Raw genomic sequence first — 17,706 nt, forward strand, 5'->3', positions numbered from 1 at the left:
AGTGGGTTGCCATTTCCTTCTCCAGTGCATGCATGCATGCTAAGGTGCCTCAGTCGTGTCCAACTCTGTGCGACCGTATGGACAGCAGCATATGGTAGGAGAGCAATTGCTCTGCACTCTTGAAAGTGGATGTGCTCATATGACACGCCCTAGTCCATTAAATTTGGTCAGTGGTGCTGTGTTTTCTAGGTAGCCAGCATGCAATCTGTCCTCTCTGTCTGCTTAGGCAGTAGGCAATGCTCCAGACGAAGACCACTTCAGCAGCCTGAGACTGAGTAGGGATGATGTGAAACAGGGCTTGAAGCTGATCCATGGAAGGAGTTTGATTTGAGCAAGTTCTTGTTAAGCCAGTGAGGTTGCCAGGTTGTTTTTATGCCAGCATAAAACTTCTCTGACCCTACTGAGACTTATCAAGTGTACAAGGATCAAGATTTGTTCTGATCAAGACTACAAGTGTACAAAAAGCTTGGCAATTTCATCCCTGCCTACCTCTCAAGCCATCTCCTAGTCATTCTCTGATACACACGTGTACTCTGGCAGTACTGGTGAATGGCTTTTAAAATAAAATCACTGCATTGTATGGAACATGGATTTGGAGGAAGAAGCTAGGGGATGATAGTCACACTCACAGGGACAGATGAGCCCCCACGATTATACAAAGGGAAGCACAGAGTCAGAACATAAAGACTGAGGGCCAAAACAAAAGATGTTTAAAAGCAAGGAGAGAGGAAGGACACAGCCCATCGGAGAAGTTCTGGAGACATCAAGGGAGAAACACTTCACACTTGAAAAGGTCCACAGCATCAAATCTGACAGATGAAATGGCATGAGGATTCAGGGGGAAAACGGAGGGTGGCAGCAGGCCTCTGTCGTCTCCCAGAAGAGTTTCAGATGAGGAGAGGACCAATGAGAGGACTGGGGAGATTTGGAGACAAAATGAGGGGGAAGAATGGAGAATTCAAAAAGGACTGGCGCGAGCTTGCTCCTAGTCACTGCCTCATTCTTTTCCAGAAAGTAAATCATCTTCTCAGGTTGCTCCATCCCCAAGTTCAAAGGACCCAATCCAAGATGTGAGGTCAAGGTTACCCTGGGCCTGACCCAGGTGTGTGATGGACAACCTTGGTGCTAAGTCTCTTGTTAGAACCAGTGTGAACTTAAATCTAAGCTACTCCAGGCCTGCACAAGCCCAGATCCTTGGATAAGCCGATCTGTGATGCCATCTCTGAGGGTAGCTTGGTATGGCGGAAGAAGTCAACATTCATTATGTTTCTTATATCTGCATCTCATTCAGTCCTCATTATAATCTTCTAGTACATATAGGAAAACCCCCACTGGAAAAGTAAGAAAACCAAAGCTCAGATGTTTCAATGATGAGCTCAAGGTCAAATTGTTGTAGGTTTTAAGATAACAATATCTTTTTAACTCTAAAGTCCAGGCACATATTGTAACTCTTTCCCTAGTGCAAAAACCTGCCTCTAGAACCCAAGAGCTTGGAAGAGACTTATTCAGTTCAGTTCCGTTCAGTCACTCAGTCGTGTCCGACTCTTTGTGACCCCATGAATCGCAGCATGCCAGGCCTCCCTGTCCATCACCAATTCCCGGAGTTCACTCAGACTCACGTCCATCAAGTCAGTGATGCCATCCAGCCATCTCATCCTCTGTCGTCCCCTTCTCCTCCTGCCCCCAATCCCTCCCAGCATCAAGGTATTTTCCAGTGAGTCAACTCTTGGCATGAGGTGGCCAAAGTATTGGAGTTTCAGCTTTAGCATCATCAGTCCTTCCAATGAACACCAAAGATGGATCTCCTTTAGGATGGACTGGTTGGACCTCCTTGCAGTCCAAAGGACTCTAAAGAGTCTTCTCCAAACCACAATTCAAAACCATCAATTCTTTGGCACTCAGTTTTCTTCACAGTCTAACTCTCACATCCATACATGACCACTGGAAAAACCATAGCCTTGACTAGATGGACCTTTGTTGGCAATGTAATGTCTCTGCTTTTGAATATGCTCTCTAGGTTGGTCATAACTTTTCTTCCAAGGAGTAAGCATCTTTTAATTTCCTGGCTGCAGGCACTATCTGCAGTGATTTTGGAGCCCCAAAAATAAAGTCTGACACTGTTTCCACTGTTTCCCCATCTATTTCCCATGAAGCGATGGGACCAGTTGCCATGATCTTCATCTTCTGAATGTTGAGCTTTAAGCCAACTTTTTCACTCTCCTCTTTCACTTTCATCAAGAGGCTTTTTAGTTCCTCTTCACTTTCTGCCATAAGGGTGGTGTCATCTGTATATCTGAGGTTATTGATATTTCTCCTGGCAATCTTGATTCCAGCTTGTGCTTCTTCCAGCCCAGCGTTTCTCACAATGTACTCTGCATAGAGGTTAAATAAGCAGGGTGACAGTATACAGCCTTGACGTATTCCTTTTCCTATTTGGAACCAGTCTGTTGTTCCATGTCCAGTTCTAACTGTTGCTTCATGACCTGCATATAGGTTTCTCTGGAGGCAGATCAGGTGGTCTGGTATTCCCATCTCTTTCAGAATTTTCCACAGTTTATTGTGATCCACACAGTCAAAGGCTTTGGCATAGTCAAGAAAGCAGAAATAGATGTTTTTCTGGAACTGTCTTGCTTTTTCCATGATCTAGTGGATGTTGGCAATTTGATCTCTGGTTCCTCTGCCTTTTCAGAATACAGCTTGAACATCTGGAAGTTCACGGTTCACATATTGCTGAAGCCTGGTTGGAGAATTTTGAGCATTACTTTACTAGCGTGTGAGATGAGTGCAATTGTGTGGTAGTTTGAACATTCTCTGGCATTGCCTGTCTCTGGGATTGGATTGAAAACTGACCTTTTCCAGTCCTGTGACCACTGCTGAGTTTTCCCAATTTGGTGGCATATTGAGTGCAGCACTTTCACAGCACCATCTTTCAGGATTTGGAATAGCTCAACTGGAATTCCATCACTTCCACTAGCTTTGTTCATAGTGATGCTTTCTAAGGCCCACTTGACTTCACATTCCAGGATGTCTGGCTCTAGGTGAGTGATCACACCATCGTGATTATCTTGGTCGTGAAGATCTTTTTTGTACAGTTCTGTGTATTCTTGCCACCTCTTCTTAATATCTTCTGCTTCTGTTAGGTCCATACCATTTCTGTCCTTTATCGAGCCCATCTTTGCATGAAATGTTCCCTTGGTATCTCTAATTTTCTTGAAGAGATCTCTAGTCTTTCCCATTCTGTTATTTTCCTCTATTTTTTTGCATTGATTGCTGAGGAAGGCTTTCTTATCTCTCCTTGCTATTCTTTGGAGCTCTGCATTCAGATGCTTATATCTTTCCTTTTCTCCTTTGCTTTTCTTAATGATTTCAAAGAGCTTATATCTTCACAGTATGATGAAGTCAGCCAAGGCATAATAACAAATGTCTCTCCTTCCTGCCTCAATCTTCACCTTTCCCCTTGCTTGCCTATATTTGATTTCTATTTATAATTCAATTCCAGAGCAATTTATATCACTGCTGGGCCTACTGCAAGCACCAAATTAATTGTGACTTGGTAGTTTGGGGTTATATCAATATAGCCTTTCTCTAAGGGCATGGCTCATGAATGAGGGAGAGTTTATTTCCAAGTGACTAAAAACCAAACTTAAATCAACACACTCAGAACCCCTTGAGTATATCACTCAAAAATCTAATAAAAGTACATTCAGGGGTCTTCATTAAAAACTGACATTCTTTGAGTGATATTTACTTAATGATATCACCTGACATTCCCTAAGGTAATGTTTTTCTGAAATACCTCTGAGTTCTTCCAAGGCCTAATGGAAATGTTCTGTGTGGCTCACTTCCAAGTTTCTATTTCTAGCCCTGATTCTCACCCAAGATACACTCTGGCCTGCTCCGTGGAGGTCATTTCAAACCCCAGGATGTCCCATTGTCCCCTCAAACTCAACATGCACAGCAATGGGTCACCATTTATTCTTTGTGTGGAGAGTTTTCTAAAGGATATTTTTGCATCATCTCACCTTGGGAAAAGAGAATGAAAGTTACACTTAATATTTTTTAACTTAGAATATTTGGGTCTGAGTAAATTAATTGCTGTGTAGAGATCAGAAAGAACTGGTCATAAAATAATTTCAATTTTTTGTGTTACTAAATTTTGTACCCTCCAGCAAGATTTTGAAAATTGAACTAATAATAATGTCATACTTGTTTTTCTGACCACCTTTTAAGTATGTATCAGGTGAGAATTAAAATGCCTCTTGCTGCTGTAATACTGAGTGAGCACTACCCTGAGTGTTTTTATACATGTGTGCTTGTATGCACATGTATGCATTTATGTGTTTGAATATGTGTGTGCTTACATATGCGCCCCTTGTGTTTGTGTGTGTACATGTGTATTTGTGTCTGTGTGTGCACTGTAAGAAGACTCAACCCAGGTCAAAATGGAACCCGTATAGTTGGTGAACCTCCAACTTGCTCTTCAGCTATAGCTCTGCTCTGCACCCCATCATGTCCACCGCCAGCCTCCTGAATCCACAGGAGAACTGTCTTGAATTGAGATCATTCTGTCTTAGAATTGGAGGGATGCAGTAGGGCAAAAGGACTGTGGGAAACAGTTTTTTTCTCTATCCACTACCTTTAAATGAAAACAGATACAGACATTTTGTATTACATAGAACATAAAACTTTTCCCCCATGTCTTAAGAACTGTATTTAATATGGACTTACTGGATGCATATAATGCTTTAAAAAGTGTTGAAAGGTATTTTGAGATCTGGATATCAAAATGAGACAAAGAAAATGAAGAAAAATATGATCTTGAGTCTATATAGTAAAAATTTACCCATTTAGGAGATTAAAAATATTTAACAAACTTTATTAAACCAACTTCATCGGAGCTCCATCAGATCAACCCATAGGGATAGGTTAGAGAGGATAAGCTATGTCCTGTTCCAGTAACTAACGTAGGGACCCTGTGGGACCTTTTTTTTTAAATGCAGAGTCCATACACATAGACACACACACACACACACACACACACACACACACCTTTTCCTCCTATCACCAGTCATTCTCCTTTCTCTTCTCTTGCAAACAATCCATCCCCAATTTCTCTCTGGTTCCTTTGCAATGTCTGTCCTATTGACATTTTCACAGCCTTTCCCTTCAGTCTAGACTCATCTGTCATCATCCCGATGATCACAGCTTCCTCCTGATCACCCTGACTGCTGCCCCGGCACCAGATTAATCTTAGCACAAACTGCATTTCCTTATTCCACCCTGCTGTCAACTCACTGGTTATCAACAAGCTGGGTGCATTTAAATGATGGCCACTGAATGAGGAGGGGCAGACTGAGAACATTTCTGGGCCTCTTGGCTATAGAATGAGGATATTTTAATGGAGAAAGGAGGAATGATGTGTCAGCCTGTCTAGCCTTGTCTGTCAGTCAGCAATCTCCAGAAATATATGCATTCTGCAGACACTGTCATGGTATATGCCTGTTGTGGTGAGTGTCTTGCCTTCCTCAAAATGCCATAAGCTTTCTGAGGACAGAGACAATGCTTTGAGCTGTGAGTTTATCCTTCACAGTGGCCAGTAGGATGCAAGCCTCCTCTGTGAACTTGGTTACCTGGGGCAAGTCATGCAATTTCTCTGAGCCTCATTCCTCATATGCAGGGAGATCAAGAATACCTGCGTGGTGAGTACCATGGTTGCCGGCACACTGTAGGGGTTGAGTAAACTGTGGTGACTGTGATTCTTTCCTGAGCAGAATGCAGCTGCACTGGCTAAAAACCTTTGAAGAAGTGTGATGAGAGCATTTACTGCTCTGACAGTCTGCCTGTGAGACAAAGAGGCAGGTGCTAGAGCAATAGAGGCCCTAAAACCAATCGTTATGGCCAGAATCTCATCCAAGACTTGGATTTGGATTGACAAGGCGTGTATGCAAAGCAGCTGGTTTTCAGGAAACCTCTAGCTCTCCACAGAGATCAGCCACACCATCAGCAACCACCAGAAATATTGAAACAGAAAACGAGCTGTTTGTATAAATCTCAGTGTGCCCCTCTTCCAGAGCAGCACTGAAATGAGTTTATCTTGAAGTGCATCTTAATCTTTTCACTCTGGTGTCTCAAACAAATGCCCTGGGAATTGAACTGCTCTCCATCTCCCATGGAGAAAAGACGCAAGCTCAGCACCTTGAGATAAACCATCAGTGGTCCGGAAAGGAAGCCAAGTTTCAGTCTCACCTTCCCCCGGCTTCCTGTAATGCTGGAGACCTGGGTTTGATCCCTGGGTTGGGAAGATCCCTTGGAGAAGGGAAAGGCTACCCACTCCAGTATTCTGGCCTGGAGAATTCCATGGACTGCATAGTCCATGGGGAAGCAAAGATTCAGACATGACTAAGCGACTTTCACTTCACTTCTCTTCCCCCCTTTAAAAGGTCATTAAAAAGTTCTTGTTTCTCTGCTGCCACTAGATGGTACTAGCCAGCTGCTTGTCATCTTTTTCATCTTGTTGTGTTTACTGCCTCTGAGCACTGAATTGAGAGACTGATTACAACAACATGCTTTACAGAAAGGGGACTTAGAGTGTCCTTGGTCAGTCACTGGAAAGTCACTAAAGGTGCCATTTCTGAGCCGTGTCAGCACTTCCCTTCAGCCTTTATTTACATAAAGTCCTTCTTTGTCCTATCCTGGATAATGGAAATATTTAGTCATCACAGATGATTCACGCCTATTTGTCCCCTGTGCCTGGGGCCTTAGGAAGGCAGAGCACGGTGACTTTGAACTGCTGGCGGACAGTGCAAACTAGCTTTGCCATGTCTCTCAGGAGCCCTGCCCTGCTGTCTCTTTATTTAGAATATCTCATTCTTCATGCTTCAGACTCCTAGCTCGTCCCAAGTGCCCTCCATTTTCAATACACACATGTGGACCTTCTTTTTTTTTTTTTTTTTCTGGAAGGAAAAGATGGCAATGGCTAATAAGTCATGGGAGATACTAGAAGAAAGTGAAGAATGTGACCTTGACATCTGATTCCTTTCTTACCTAAGCTGGTCTAAGAGAATTGAGCAGACCCCTTCCCAACCCCCCAAGCTCTTTAATACTCTGGTGGTGCTGTTCAGTTACTATGTCACATTTGACTTTTTGCAACCCTGTGGCTGTAGAATACTGCATGTCAGGCTCCTCTGTCTTCCACTATCTTTCAGAGTTTGCTCAAATTCATGTCCATTGAGTCATAATGCTATCTAACCATTTTGCCTCCTTTAAAGTATTAGATGCCACTAAAGCCCATTCTCACCTGGATGACTGGATTGTAGGGACTGGGGAAGGGGATCCCAGTACTTGACATTGTAATCTACAGTTAGGCTATGAGTACAAATAGAGAAACACGGGGGATATTATGCTAACCTAAGATTAGTCAGGAATAATCATTTCAGGATGGATATCTCCAAGAGATTGCAGGGTTCATGCAAAATATTTCAACTGAAGCAGTATTCACCTATGATCTGGACATTTTAATTCCAACACAACCTCTACTGAGCTTCAGAATATCTGAATATTTCCTCAATCTTTCTGAGTCTCAATTTCCATATCTGGAAAAAAAATCTTTTTTTGTGTGTGTGTGATTGTTAAAAGAGAAAAATAAAAGAAAAAATTGTTAAGAGAGAAATAAAGTTTGTAGGATTGTTAAAAGGACAGAGAAATAAAGCTCGTAGCATTTAGCAAGACTTCCCCCAAAGGTTCCTCCCTCCTCTCAGTGGCTACAATGGAAGGTGGTCCCCCATCCACCACCAGCATCACTCCAGCTCTCTCTAGGCTGGAGTCTGAGTTCCCAAGAACTGGTCCCCAACCTGTGGAATTAAGTAAGAGGTAGGGGAATCTTGAATCTCAAACCTCTGCTTTCACTCATAACAACAGCAGTGGGTTCCATACCTGTCTATATGCCCCATTAGCCTTGAGAAGGGGAGCCAGCAAATCTCAGGAGAGGTTACCATCTCTGAGACAGCTGCCTATTTTAATCTGTCTTCGTAAGGAAGCATTTCATTTTCTTAAACAAGATTTTTCTTTTGAAAAGAGAAACAATTTTGCTTCTTTTTTTTTTTTTAATCCCCAAAAGAATTTCTTACAGGCCAATGTGGCAAATCAAAGGGGCAACGTGAAATGATGGTGTAATCTTTCCTATCTCATTTGAAGGACAGTATAGGAAATTAACAGGTTTCAATACGAAGAATTGTACAGAAACACAGCACGATGTTAATCTAACATATAGAATATTTCTCTCTGAGTATGGAGAACAATAGGCTTGAAGTGAAAGTGAAGTTGTTCAGTCGTGTCTGACTCTTTGCGACCCCATGGACTGTAGCCTACCAGTCTCCTTCATCCGTGGGATTTTCCAGGCAAGAGTACTGGAGTGGGTTGCCATTTCCTTCTCCAGGAGATCTTCCTGACCCAGGGATTGAACCCAGGTCTCCTGCATTGTAGGCAGACGCTTTACAGTCTGAGCCACCAGGGACAATAGGCTTAAAAGCAATAATTTGAGCTTGCTGTTGTTGTCCAGTTGTTCAGTCCTGTTGACTGTTTGCCACCCCAAACTCTAGCATGCCAGATTTCTCTGTCCTCCACTCTTTCCCGGAGTTTGCTCAAATTCATATCCATTGAATTGGTGATGCTATCTAACCACACATGGAGGAAAGGACTGCTGAAATTTTATTTCCTTGAGTAAAAGCTGTTCAACAGCAACTTGCAAGCAAGAAGCTGGAGTGGGTAGTTTCTCATGTTAGAGCAAGATTTACAAGGAATCTTCCAGTTATCATTAAAAATTTCAGGCAACTCAAAGCAGTCACAGTTAAAGGTGCACAAAAGTAAAAGAAAGCTAAGTGGAGGAAGAGGGGAGCCTACACAGGCAGGAAGAACAAAGAATAACATCTCTTGTACTACAATTTCTGATTTGTAATTTCAAAGGATCCTAGACCTTTAGAAAGCTTAATTTTAACACTTCAAAGTTAGAATGAAAACTGTGGTGTATTTGGTAGTGGATAACTGCAGCATTGTGATGGAAATGATTCCAAAAAACCATTTGGGGCTCTGGGTGAAAGAGAGCTGGGATGGATTAGTGATGCCTGGGTGCTGCAGGCAGGAAGGATAGCCTGGTTCTGGGCCTCTCAAGCACACAATACTTCATGCGTAGGACAATTAGGATATGCAACACATTGCTTAATAATTATCTGATTATATGATAGAACTTTGTTTTTCATAACCCTAGGGCCTGACAAAAAATCAGTGAATCTATTTGTAAGAATGAAAATAAATACTCCTGGATACTAGGAAATCAATGGAGTGAGAAGCATCAGAAATCTGCCTCCTCACCTACACACCAATTGCACTGCAGAATCTGTCTAATGAAATAAAAGTTCACATTTTAAAGCAAGACAGAAAAGCATAAACATAAAAATTTTCTTTGCCCTTTGGCCTCTTCCCTACCCTCTAATGTACTTTAGGCATCTGCATTATGTGTTAACCAGACTCCCCAAACAGCAGAAATACCCACTGAACCATAAAGATCAATTTTTCTCCTTCTAGTGCCAGCCATGTAATTCCTTCAGTTCAGTTCAGTTCAGTTCAGTCTCTCGGCCGTGTCCGACTCTTTGCGACCCCATGAATCGCAGCACGCCAGGCTTCCTGTCCATCACCAACTCCCGGAGTTTACTCAGACTCACGTCCATCAAGTCAGTGATGCCATCCAGCCATTTCATCCTCTGTCGTCCCCTTCTCCTCCTACCCCAATCTCTCCCAGCATCAGAGTCTTTCCCAATGAGTCAACTCTTCGCATGAGGTGGCCAAAGTACTGGAGTTTCAGCTTTAGCATCATTCCTTCCAAAGAAATCCCAGGGCTGATTTCCTTCAGAATGGACTGGTTGGATCTCCTTGCTGTCCAAGGGACTCTCAAGAGTCTTCTCCAACACCACAGTTCAAAAGCATCAATTCTTTGGCGCTCAGCCTTTTCACAGTCCAGCTCTCACATCCATACATGACCACAGGAAAAACCATAGGCTTGACTAGACGGACCTTTGTTGGCAAAGTAATGTCTCTGCTTTTAAATATGCTATCTAGGTTGGTCATAACTTTTCTTCCAAAGAGTAAGCGTCTTTTAATTTCATGGTTGCAGTCACCATCTGCAATGATTTTGGAGCCCCCAAAAATAAAGTTTGTCACTGTTTCCACTGTTTCCCCATCTATTTCCCATGAAGTGATGGGACCAGATGCCATGATCTTCGTTTTCTGAATGTTGAGCTTTAAGCCAACTTTTTCACTCTCCTCGTTCACTTTCATCAAGAGGCTTTTTAGTTCCTCTTCACTTTCTGCCATAAGGGTGGTGTCATCTGCATATCTGAGGTTATTGATATTTCCCCCAGCAATCTTGATTCCAGCTTGTGCTTCTTCCAGCCCAACATTTCTCATGATGTACTCTGGATATAAGTTAAATAAGCAGGGTGACAATATACAGCCCTGACGTACTCCTTTTCCTATTTGAAACCAGTCTGTTGTTCCATGTGCAGTTCTAACTGTTGCTTCCTGACCTGCATATAGGTTTCAGCTCCTAAAAGACAGCATTTCTTTCTCAATCCTGAAGGATTCATGATGACCCACTACTTGCCTTGTACTGTAGACATCTTTGGTGATCTTAATATACAATGCTAAGAAATCATTTCCCTTAAAGATAGAGATTGGTGCAGAACAGACTAGTCATATGACCTTGGGAGATATCTGGCTACACCTAATGGAAGTTCTTAGCTAAATATTTAGAACCTTATTAATGTTACTATGTTACTTGTACTTTGCCTATCTTACAAGACTATTGTTTCTTGCATTACCAAACATGTGACTGAGCCTCAAGTAAAATTAATGACGATTAAGTGACCTCAAATGATTGACCAGATATAATATTCATATGAGATCAATGATTGTATTAATATAACTCTAGATATGGGAAGAAGCAACAAGAAGGGACCATTTTCTGGACTGTAACAAATTAACATGACAGGTGGTCCAGAGGTTTTGATTACTGTTAATAAGGTCTAGTTCAGAAAGAGCACACTGAAGAGCCTATCAATTAAATCCTTGCCTGACCTGGGAATATGACTGAATCTCTGGGCAGAGAGAATTGTGGGAGTTATTCTGCAGCATTTTTTTTTAATTGGAGGATAATTGCTTTACAATATTGTGTCGGTTTATGTCATACATCATCATGAATCAGCTATAGGTATGCATATGTCCCCTCCCTCTTGAACCTCCCTCCCACCTCTCACGCTTCTAGGTTGTCACAGAGCGCCAGGTGTGAGCTCTCAGCAAATGCCCACCAGCTGTCTATTTTGCATATGGTGATGTGTATGTTTCAATGCTACTCTCTCAATTTGTGCCCCCTCTCCTTCCCCCACTGTGTCCAAAAGTCTGCTCTCTAGGTCTGCGTATCCACTGCTGCCCTGCAGACAGATTCATCAGGACCATCTTTCTAGATACCATTTATTTGTGTTAATATATGATATTTGTTTTTATCTTTCTGACTTACTTCACTCTGTGTAATATCGGCTCTAGTTTCATCTACCTCATTAGAACTGACTCAAATGTGTTCTTTTTTATGGCTTAGTAATATTCCATTGTATATATGTACCACAACTTCTTTATCTATTCATCTGTAGACGGGCATCTAGATTGCTTCCATGTCCTGGCTATTGTAAACAGTATTCTGCACAATTCTTTTAGTACAACTTTTCTGTAAGGTTGGAATTATTGCAAAATAAAGAGGAATACAAGGAAATTGCTATCACAAAAATAAACAAACGAATGAATAAATATTTGTCTCAGTTTGGGTTCTGCCCAAAACAGAGCCAGAAACAATGACCTGGGTGGAGTATTGATCTGAGGCCTGATGTCAAGATTGTAGGATCTGAGGAGAAAGGGAAAAGTGAGTGACACAAAAAAGGAGGAAAGCCAATATGATTGTGTTCATGAAGTTTGCTGTTGTAGATAATCTGGGCTTGACTTTGCAGATTTCTATCCATTTTTATGAAGAAATATGTCAATTCCTTTTAACAGTATTGTGTATAGAATGTCTCTCAGACCATCTAAAGAGAGGCAGAGGGCATGTGGGAAGCAGAGAATGTGAGAGGAAGGGAAAAGCTTTCATTCACTGACTCTCTTCTCCTATCAGTGGAGAGTTTTCCAGAACATTCCTTTCAGATCTTCAGGAGAAGAGCTTGGGGCAGAAAAAGGAAAGGATGAGCACAGAGTCAGAGGCGGCATGCTGGCAGCTTGAGAAGAGCCAAGCTTGGAGCTGATGTCAGAGGTGGGAAGAGACATCAGCTATACTCACCCAAGAGTTCTGTCTAAACACATATAAATAGATAGTAATCAAATAGTGGTCATGTACCAAGGAGACTTTGCCAGGGTGTTGGGGATTCCAGGAGGAGGCTCTTAAGTCAGCTTGGCAGTGGGAGTAGCCTGGGATGTCAGAGAAAGCTGGGATTTAAGTACTAACTAGGATTTGGCCAGAGAAAGAGGAGAAAAGGACATCCCAGCAGAGACAGACTGGAGGAAAAGCAGTGCTGAGGCAAGAAACAGCAGTATGTGCTGTGGAGATGCACTCAGAACTTCAGAGGTGGTACAGATTCTTTAAGCCAAAGACATCTGAGAGTCAGCAGATGCAGGGGAAAGCCTCCCAGCTCCCCTTATCTGACAAAAAGCAGAAACTTCTCACAAATGAGGACTGACAAAATCTCTCTCTGAGGAGGCGTCACCTCCCAGGAGAGAAACCAAGAGTGAACCTATCATAAATCCCTTTTCTTTGGGGAATTTCATGGCCCCAAAGAAGATGGAAAAATCATACCTTCCTAGACAAACATTATCACAAAGTTCTTTTCTCTAATGTGTTCTTCTAAATGAAAGCACTCCTTGGCCCTTTCACTCTTGGACTATCTCTGTTTCCTCTAACCTTAGAAGAACCTAATTACAGAAATGAGATCACCAGGTACTCAAACTTAGTTTGTTAAGTAGTTTAACCAAACTTCTGACTTGCACTCCATTCAGTGCACCCAATGTCATGCCTTAACCTTTTTGTTTTTCCTTAAAGAAGTATAAATGAAGAATAAGTAATTATTAGATGACCAAACCTCTTCCCTATCTTCCCCTTTAGTAATGGGTATTGATTTTCAAGTGGCAAGAAGCTGGACCAGTAACATAAACACCCAGTTTTCTTTCCTAATGAAACCTATTTTTTTTTTAATATGTAATCTATTTCTCCCCTCCTTTCTTTCTCCTGTCAAGCATGTATTAGTAAGTCTTCAACTCTAACCATTTAACTAGCTAGTTTCTTATTTTTTAGCTTTTATGTGCATATGAATAAACTCTTTCTTCTATTAATACGTCTTTTGTCAGTTTAATTCACAGATGCCAGGCACTGAACCTAAGAATAGAGGGAAAAGTTTTTTCTTCCTAACAAACTGTATGTGGACGTGTGTGTGTGTGTGTTAGAGATAGCAGCAAGTAGAATGAATGCATTAACCACAAAGAAATAAGAGATAAGATTTGAGAAATAGGAAGCAGGAGCATTGTTCCTTATAGGGAGGACAATTGCCAACTAAAGAAATATTGTTGCTCAGTTGTGTCCAACTCTTTTGACCCCAGGGTCTGTAGCCTGCCAGGCTCCTCTGTCCATGGATTCTTTTACTGTTGAGCCACTGGAGAAGCCCTACATACATATGTATATGTATCAAGTTGATTCTTGAACAACACAGGTTTGAACTTCAAAGGCCCACTTATTTGTGAGTTATTATATATACAAACTTCCCTGGTGGCTCAGCAGTAAAAGAATCTGCCTGCAGTGCAGGAGATACTTAGCACGCACACATGTGTGTATATATATATAAGGGCTTCCCTGGTAGCTCAGACAGTAAAGAATCCGCCTACTATGCAGGAGACCTGGGCTCAGTTACTGGGTTGGGAAGATCCCGTGGAGAAGGGAATGGCAACCCACTCCAGTATTCTGCCCTGGAAAAACCCATGGACAGAGGAGCCTCGAAGGGGTAGCTAGGAGTTGGACACAACTGAGCAACTAGCACTTTCACTTCATATATAGATATATAAAATAACTCACAGATAAGTGGACCCTTGACGTTCAAACCTGTGTTGTTCAAGGGACAACTGTGATACAATTTCCAACCCCCAAAATTCCCTCTCCCTCTTTCCTATCAATTCGTAATCCAATCCCTGGTAACCTGGAACTGATTTCTGCCCTTATACTTTTCCTTTTTCAGAATATCATATACATGGAATCATATAGTATACAACAGTCTTTTGTGCTGGATTTGATGTTAAGCTTTGGGGCCTCAGTCTTGCTATTACTGATATCAGCAGATTTTTCTTTTAACTGCTATCCGTGTGGCATTACATTGTGGATATTCCACAACTTTTATATTCATTTACCAGTGGGTTCCAGTTTGGAGCTTTATGAATAAATCTGATATTAATGTTTACATACTGGTCTTCATGGTTGAGCCACTTTTGATGTTTTGATTTTTTTTTTTCCCCCTAACTTCACAGTTAATGTCCCAAGCAGTGGAACGTTAGTGGTCCTGCAAGTCCCTGGGGGTATAGGAGGTCTTAGGAATTGAGGACATTCAGCTCAAATGGTTTCAACCAGCTATGTCACTCTAAAATCTCCCCTTCATCCCCATCTGGCTTTGGAATTCCATTTAGTTTCAAATGCAGTTTTCTGATCTGACTCACATCTTAATTCCAGGCACTTGTTAGAAATTACACTGGGTTGCAAAATGGCAGGAAGAAAAGATCAAATCTCTTTTGGATTTAAATTTGGAATGAAATGGGACTTTTGTTTAAATTCAATAGAAGCAGTTAACAAAGGAATGAAGACCTTAAAGATGTTTCATTAAAATTACCCACAATGCTACTCTGAATGATTCATGATTTTGAGCATTTAAATGAGTCATATTCACCCAAGTGTCTAAACTAATCTCTATTGTAAATGAGGTACATAGGGAAATTGTATTAACCATTTAAGCACCATGCAAATTCTCCCCAGCTCAGTTTCTATCTCCTTCAAGAAAGAGCTTCCCTTGTGGCTTAGCTGGTAAAGAATCCGCCGGCAATTCAGGAGACCTGGGTTCAATCCCTGGGTTGGGAAGATCCCCTGGAGAGGGGAAAGGCTACCCACTCCAGTATTCTGGTCTGGAGAATTTCATGGACTGTATAGTTCATGGGGTTGCAAAGAGTCAGACATGACTCAGCGACTTTCCTTCACTTCAAGAAGGAAGCTCACTATAAGCATACAATGTGTGCCTGCATGGGTGCTCTGTTGCTCATTTGTTTGTGACCCTATGGACTATTTGTGGTCTGCCGGGCTTCTCTGTCTGTGAGATTTCCCCAGCTAGAATACTGGAGTGGGTTGTCATTTCCTTCTCCAGGAAATCTTCCCAGACCCAGGGATCAAACTGGCATCTCCTGCATTAGTAGATGGATTATTTGCCACTGAGCCACCTGGGAAGCCCATATAATGTGTGCTTTTCATTTAATTCAGTGTGTGTGTGTGTGTGTGTGTGTGTCTGTGCGCGCATGTGTGGAATTTATGTTACGTGATTTAATCTCCAAAAGGTTACATGGCACAGAGAGCACTAGGGAAAAAAAAAAAGCCTCGTAAAGATTATCTTATTCTTTAAGATTAAATAGTCATGAAGCAGCTACCATTTGTTGAGTGGTGTCTATAATATACAGTAAAGTATAGCAATGTATACAATAAAGTATAGCATATATTCAGTTCAGTTCAATTCAGTCGCTCAGTCATGTCCGACTCTGCTACCCCATGAATCGCAGCATGCCAGGCCTCCCTGTCCATCACCAACTCCTGAAGTTCACCCAAACTCATATCCATCGAGTCAGTGATACCATCCAGCCATCTCATCCTCTGTCGTCCCCTTTTCCTCCTGCCCCCAATCTCTCCCAGCATCAGAGTCTTTTCCAATGAGTCAGCTCTTCGTATGAGGTGGCCAAAGTACTGGAGTTTCAGCTTTAGCATCATTCCTTCCAAAGAACACCCAGGACTGATCTCCTTCAGAATGGACTGGTTGGATCTCCTTGCAGTCCAAGGGACTCTCAAGAGTCTTCTCCAACACCACAGTTCAAAAGCATCAATTCTTTGGCACTCAGCTTTCTTCACAGTCCAACTTGCACATCCATACATGACCACTGGAAAAACCATAGCCTTGACTAGATGGACCTTTGTTGGCAAAGTAATATCTCTTCTTTTGAATATGCTATCCAGGTTAGTCATAACGTTCCTTTCAAGGAGTAAGCATCTTTTAATTTCATGGCTGCAATCACCATCTGCAGAGATTTTGGAGCCCCCCAAAATAAAATCTGACACTGTTTCCACTGTTTCCCCATCTATTTCCCATGAAGTGATGGGACCGGATGCCATGATCTTCGTTTTCTGAATGTTGAGCTTTAAGCCAACTTTTCCACTCTCCTCTTTCACTTTCATCAAGAGGCCTTTTAGTTCCTCTTCACTTTCTGCCATAAGGGTGGTGTCACCTGCATGTCTGAGGTGATTGATATTTCTCCTGGCAATCTTGATTCCAGCTTGTGCTTCTTCCAGCCCAGCATTTTTCATGATGTACTCTGCATATAAGTTAAATAAGCAGGGTGACAATATATAGCCTTGATGTACTCTTTTTCCTATTTGGAACCAGTCTGTTGTTCCATGTCCAGTTCTAACTATTGCTTCCTGACCTGCATATAGGTTTCTCAAGAGGCAGATCAGGTGGTCTGGTATTCCCATCTCTTGAAGAATCTTCCACAGTTTATTGTGATCCACACAGTCAAAGGCTTTGGCATAGTCAATAAAGCAGAAATAGATGTTTTTCTAGAACTCTCTTGCTTTTTCCATGATCCAGGAGATATTGGCAATTTGATCTCTGGTTCCTCTGCCTTTTCTAAAACCAGCTTGAACATCTGGAAGTTCACGGTTCATGTATTGCTGAAGCCTGGCTTGGAGAATTTTGAGCATTACTTTACTAGCGTGTGAGATGAGTGCGATTGTTCGGTAGTTTGAGCATTCTTTGGCATTGCCTTTCTTTGGGATTGGAATGAAAACTGACCTTTTCCAGTCCTGTGGCCACTGCTGAGTTTTCCCAATTTGGTGGCATATTGAGTGCAGCATTTTCACAGCATCATCTTTCAGGGTTTGAAATAGCTCAACTGGAATTCTATCACCTCCACTAGTTTACTACTATACATAAAATAGATCACTAATAAGGAACCTGCTAAGGAACTCTATTCAATATTCTGTAATGACCTCTATGGGAAAAGAATCTAAACACGAATGGATGTATGTAGATGTATAACTGATTCACTTGCTGTACAGCAGAAACTAATATAACCCTGTAAATAAACTACACTGCAATAAAAAAATTAATTAAAAAAAAAAAAACATCCTGTAACTTCACACATGTGAAATACTGAGAGCTAAGACGTAACAGGGAGGGCTGACTCTCAACTACTCTACCATGAAATAAGTTACCCAAGTGAAGATTTTGCAATCAAAGCCATCAAGGAGCAGAGACAAAATTCACCCCTTTATAGTAAACACTCTCTTTCAAAGGTAACTGTGGTTGTAAATAATGTTGTATGTTAAATACA

This window comes from Bos mutus, chromosome 12 (genome assembly GCF_027580195.1).
Source record: "Bos mutus isolate GX-2022 chromosome 12, NWIPB_WYAK_1.1, whole genome shotgun sequence".
NCBI lineage: Eukaryota > Metazoa > Chordata > Mammalia > Artiodactyla > Bovidae > Bos > Bos mutus.